This window comes from Rattus norvegicus, chromosome 8, assembly GCF_036323735.1.
Source record: "Rattus norvegicus strain BN/NHsdMcwi chromosome 8, GRCr8, whole genome shotgun sequence".
NCBI lineage: Eukaryota > Metazoa > Chordata > Mammalia > Rodentia > Muridae > Rattus > Rattus norvegicus.
Genome location: NC_086026.1, coordinates 82,795,296 through 82,800,858, shown reverse-complemented (window position 1 = coordinate 82,800,858; position 5,563 = coordinate 82,795,296).

Here is a 5,563-nt window from a genome sequence, read left to right as displayed (position 1 = left end):
TCCAGCGCCCTCTTCTGGCCTCCAGAGGTGTCACGTGCACATGAAGGCATGTATGTTCACAAACCCCCACTCGCAGGAACGTAATTTAAAATTAAAATAAGTCGTTTAAAAAATAGTCCTAGTAGCTAAGTCCTAGGGAAGAAGATGGGAATTCAAATATTATAGCTCGGAGGTTTGGAAGAATCTTAGGAATATGATCAATGTTTGCTTATTGTCTTTAATGCCTTGAGCATGATGTCCAGCACAGCATCCCTGCCCCCACCAAAACAAACAAACAAACAAACAAACTTCTCATTGTCAGACTTAGGAGAATTTACAAAGTGACCAAGAAGACACAGGAACAATTAGAGTCACTAAGTCTCTGCCTCTTCTAGATTTAACTGAGGAGGAGAGAAAGGAAAGGAGAATGAGAGGAAACAGACAAGAGGAAACGAAAGGGAAGGGGAGAGAATGAAAGGGGGTGGGACTAACAGTCTACACATCCCATCCCACCGAGTCCTGCTGTGGCCCAGCTGGCTGGGCAGGATGAAAGCGGGCCGCTTCCTCCTCTTCAACCAGATGAGAGGGAAAGAGAATAAAAGATCTAGTTCTGGAATTCAAGAAGGATCCCGCGATCCAAAAGTTATTGATGAGAGCCCTCTTAGGTGACATAACTGGAGCCACCTGGTAGATAACTTAAATAATAAGGAATGGGACATAATAAGATCAATGCAGTTTCATTCCAGTTTTCAATGCATGGGCCTATATTCATTGGCATTTGGTCTGCTTTGGTTTTTGGTTTTTGGTTTTTTGAGACATGGTCTCACTATGTAGCCCCGTTTGGTCCAGGATTCATAGAGATCCACTGGTGTCTGCCTTGCAAGTGCTGGAACTGAAGGTGTGCAGAGCCACATTCAGAAAGGCCTTTGGTTTTAAAAGAGTGAAACAAGACTGTCCCTGAGCCAATCGCAGTGACAAGAGTGGCTTGCCTCTTACTGTCCCTGAGCCAATCACAGTGACAAGAGTGGCTTGCCTCTCACAAGTCTTTCCAAAGGATTCACCAGGTGCTCAGAGAGGCCAGTTCTCCTTTCATTCTTCAGTTCATACTGTTCGGCTAAGTTACATAATTGTAACAGCAAGTGCCACTGGTCCAAAATCACAGAGCACAACAGGCTCTTGGGAATCATGCAACTCAACTGGCAGACGCACCAGTGTTTCTTTTTCATCATTAATGGAAGGCAAAATGTATCAAAAGCTTTTGTTTGGGTGATTAGGGTAAATATGAAAAGGTCGGTGCTTGGCCACTTAACTCAGAAAATTACATTGCCAGAGCAGAACCCCTGGTTCTGAAGCCATCATCCCTTGATTATATTTATAATGTACTGATGGGTTGTGTTATATAACATGCCGTTCAGGATTTTTTTTTTTCATATGTAACTCATAAGCGAAATGGACCCATAAGTTCCTTTGCTTTCCTTTTCCATTTTTACCTGGCATTAAGCTTATTCTATTTTTGAAAACTGAGTTGGGAAGCTTTTCCTCTTTATTTCTAAAATTTATATGAAACATGAATTTTCTTTGCTTGAAAGATTGATCGACCATTCCCACAAAGCCTTCTTAGTCTAATACTTCAGGAGACTCAGAATACAGAGAGAATCTCTGATTACCATTCCATTCCCAACTGCAGCGCTTCCATTTGTAATGGGTAATTCTGTAAACTTGCACAATCAGGAATCACCTGGGAAAAGAGTCCCGGTGAGAAACTGTCAAGATTGGGCTCACCTATGAGCATGTCTGGTGGCAGGGAGAATTTTCTTCTTCTTAATTGATGTAGGAGAACCCAGCCCACTGTGGGCAGCACCATTCCCTAGGTAGGGGATCCTTGACTTTGTAAGTTTAAGAGGATGCTGAGCACAAGTAGTCACACATGTATTTATTTCTCTCTGCCCTAGGTTGTACATATGGTATAACAAGTTGTCTCAAGTTCCTGCCTTGACTCTCCCCACAATGATAGGTTGTAAGCCAGAATTGTAAGCTGGAAAAATCGTTTTCTGACTAAGTTGTATTAGTTGGAGTTTTATCGCAGCAACAGAAAGGAAACTAGAACACCTTCTTTCTTTCATGTATAGTCTTAAATAATCTTAAGAAATCCAGTTCAACTCATTTTCAAAATACTTATTAGCTGTCTTTTTAAATAACTTTTATGAGGAAGATTGTAGTTATAGTACTTATCTAGTCTTACTGTCTGTGTCCCTCTTGGTGAAAATCCTCAAGCTCTACCTCTCTCTATTCTGACACCTGAATTTAAAGACAGAAAAGGCACTAGGGTGCAGAGAAGACTTGAAGGGCAGTTGATATGTTGGCCCCAGCTATCACTGTCCCCTGCCCTAGCCAGTCTTACCTCCATCCAAAGTTATCCAGTTGCCAAGACGTCTATGCTTCTTTACTTCAAAGTGAACACACCACTCAGGTGTAAACTGGAATAAGAGTCAGGCAGTGATGATGCACACCTTTAATCCCAGCACTCAGGAGGCAGAGGCAGGTGGATCTCTGAGTTCAAAGCCAGCCTTGGAACTCTACAGAGCTACACAGAGAAATGCTGTCTTTCAGGGAGGAAAGAAAAAACAAGACAAGGACAAAGAATCTTACTAAACAACAGCTCCTAACATTTCCTCCAAACCTGCCCACAATCCATAGGACCCCTTCAATTCACATAAAAAAAAAAACAATTAAACATGTGTCTGTGGGAGGTGCACAAGTTATTCATCCATAACTCAAAAAAATTCATCCATAACACTGTACCAAGGAATCTGACCTTCCACAGGATGACCTAATGTCCAACAGAAATCTAATGGAATGAGGCTGGGATGTGACTGAGTAGAATGTATGCCATGTTTCCCTACCTATTTAAGGCCCCAGCACCACATAAGCCCAGGTATGAGGCACTTGCCGGTAGTTCCAGTATTCAGGAGGTAGAACAGAAAGGATCAGGAGAATCAGAAATCCATGATCATCCTCAGCTCCATAGCAACTTTGAGGCCAACCTAGGATACATGAGATCCTGTCTCAAAAGATAACAACAATAAATCTAATGCAAACCATATGTGTGATTTTAAATTTTCTAATAATCACATCTTTTAGGATACCCCTCAAGATGTAACAGTGGCGCTTACGTCTTGGCAGTAACCAACAGCTCGTTAACTGGACTCAAGGCCTGACTAACAGGAGGGAAATCATGCCTGGTACTAGAAACATAGCCAACTACTCATGACTGTTGAAGCCATGGATACTAGAGGAGAACTGAATGCTGCCACTTTTCTAAACCAATATAATTTCCAACTGCATTCTAAATGCTTGCCTTACACCACAGCCAAGTGTAGCTCTCAGCCCTCGTCAGAAAAGCCTCCTTTTCATAGCAGGAGACAGTTACAGGAAGCCTCTACTAATCAAAATGCAGGGAACAACTGACTATGAGGTCCAGTCCCAGCTGAGATATCTACAACACAACCCCTACATCTAAGGTACAGAAAGGGGGGGAGAAGGAGAAGGAGGGGGGAAAGAAGAGGAAGAGGAAGAAGAAAGGGAAGGGGAGGAGGAAGAAAAGGAGGAGGAGGAGGAGGAGGAAGAGGAAGAAGAAGAAGAAGAAGGAGAAGGAGAAGGAGAAGGAGAAGGAGAAGAAGGAGAAGAAGGAGAAGAAGGAGAAGAAGGAGAAGAAGGAGAAGAAGGAGAAGAAGGAGAAGAAGGAGAAGAAGGAGAAGAAGGAGAAGAAGGAGAAGAAGGAGAAGAAGGAGAAGAAGGAGAAGAAGGAGAAGAAGGAGAAGAAGAAGAAAAGTTGTAAGATCCAGAGGACCAGGAAGTCTGCTGTGAAATTGTACTTTCCTAGATATGCCAGGAAAGCTACACTTGTGAATCTCAACAACAGGGCTGTCTAAAACAAGACCTGAACAATTTCAACAGCTGTTGACATCCTAATATAGATGCGGGACATCCCATGAGGCCCCACTCCTAGATGAAGACCCATTGATAACTGCTGAGACGAAGAATTAGTCTTCCCCAGGATGAGCCCCATGATTCCAAGCGGCCAACCCTAGAAACATGCATGCAGGAAGTGCTGAATAGGCTCAGAGGGTTGTATCCATGTTGATTCATTTATATGATTTATATGTAACGTAACAATGAGGAGGAAGAGAGGGCCAGACATGGGAAGGGTAGGAAGGAAAAGATGTAGTTATATTTTAAGTTTTAAGAAGAAATAAGGGGGCTGGAGAGATGCTCAGCGGTTAAGAGCACCCAACTGCTCTTCCAGAGGTCCTGAGTTCAGCTCCCGGCGTCCACATGGTGGCTCACAACCATCTGTGGGAGCCGATGCCCTCTTCTGGTGTGTCTGGGGACAGCTGCAGTGTACTTATATGTAATAAATAAATGGATCTTTAGAAAAAAAAGAAGAAGAAATAAGTTAAGGGGGCTGGACAGGTAAGTCAGTGGTTAAGAGCACATACACTCTTGCAGAGGGCAAAAGTTCGGTACCCTTGCAACCGCCTATAAAGCAGCTCCAGGAGATCCAACACCCTCTTCTGAAACTTCAGGTACCTGCCCACATTTGGCATACACAGGCAGACACATACACATAAGTAAAAATATAATATTTTTAAAGCAAAATTGTTTGTAAATGAATGAGAACCAGTGAGGAGAAAAAATAAAAACAAAAAGAAAATCTACTCAGAATAAACCATGTATTCTCAATTATATTGATTTTGTAGCTCTCGTGAAGGGGGAAATAGATTAAATTAATTCCAATATATTATGAACTGAATTCTATTTTCCCCAAATTCACATACCAAAATCCTAACTCACAGTGTGACTACACAGTTCCTCGGTGCCTCCACAGGCTTAGTTCTAAGAGCAACCTCAGATGCCACAGTCACAGATGCAGAAGTTAGGTGAAATTGGGTCACACCAGTGAGCATTTCCATAGAGACAACATGCACCCGATGGCAGGTATTAGGCCAGCTCCCCTGGTTGTCCCTTTGGCCTCATTCTTTCCTTTGGTCAGGAAGAGATTCTTAAGGAACTTATAATTTCTTGGGGTTCACTGCTTCACCAGTCTGATAGCTAAATGGAGGAGCAAAGGGCCTCTTTAGACTACCCCATTCTTGACAGGCAGGCTGATTACAGAGGGGACCGATCAATAGCTCAAGGTTATTCTTAGTGACATAGCAAGTTTAAGGGTAGCTTGGACTACATGAGACCCTGTCTCAAAATAAAATTAATGAAAGATGAACATGGGGGAAAATACTTTGCAACTTTTTTCTTGGCCTTGCTTGGAAGCATTTTATATTTAGAAACATGCCTGGCTTTGGACTAGTCACTCCGCAAGAATGTGTTAGCCAATTTGAGGCAATGGCTTCCATGCCAGGCAGAGAGAGTTTGGTCTTCAGCCCTCTTCTGAAGCAAGGTACTTCTCACAACCTGAAGCTCAGACACACCCCGTGCCTGGGGGTTCCGTTTGTTTCCGTAGGTCCTTCCAGCCCTCCTGACTTCCTTCCCTGTGGCTGCTATGGCATTTTAACACTGGGCAAGAGAG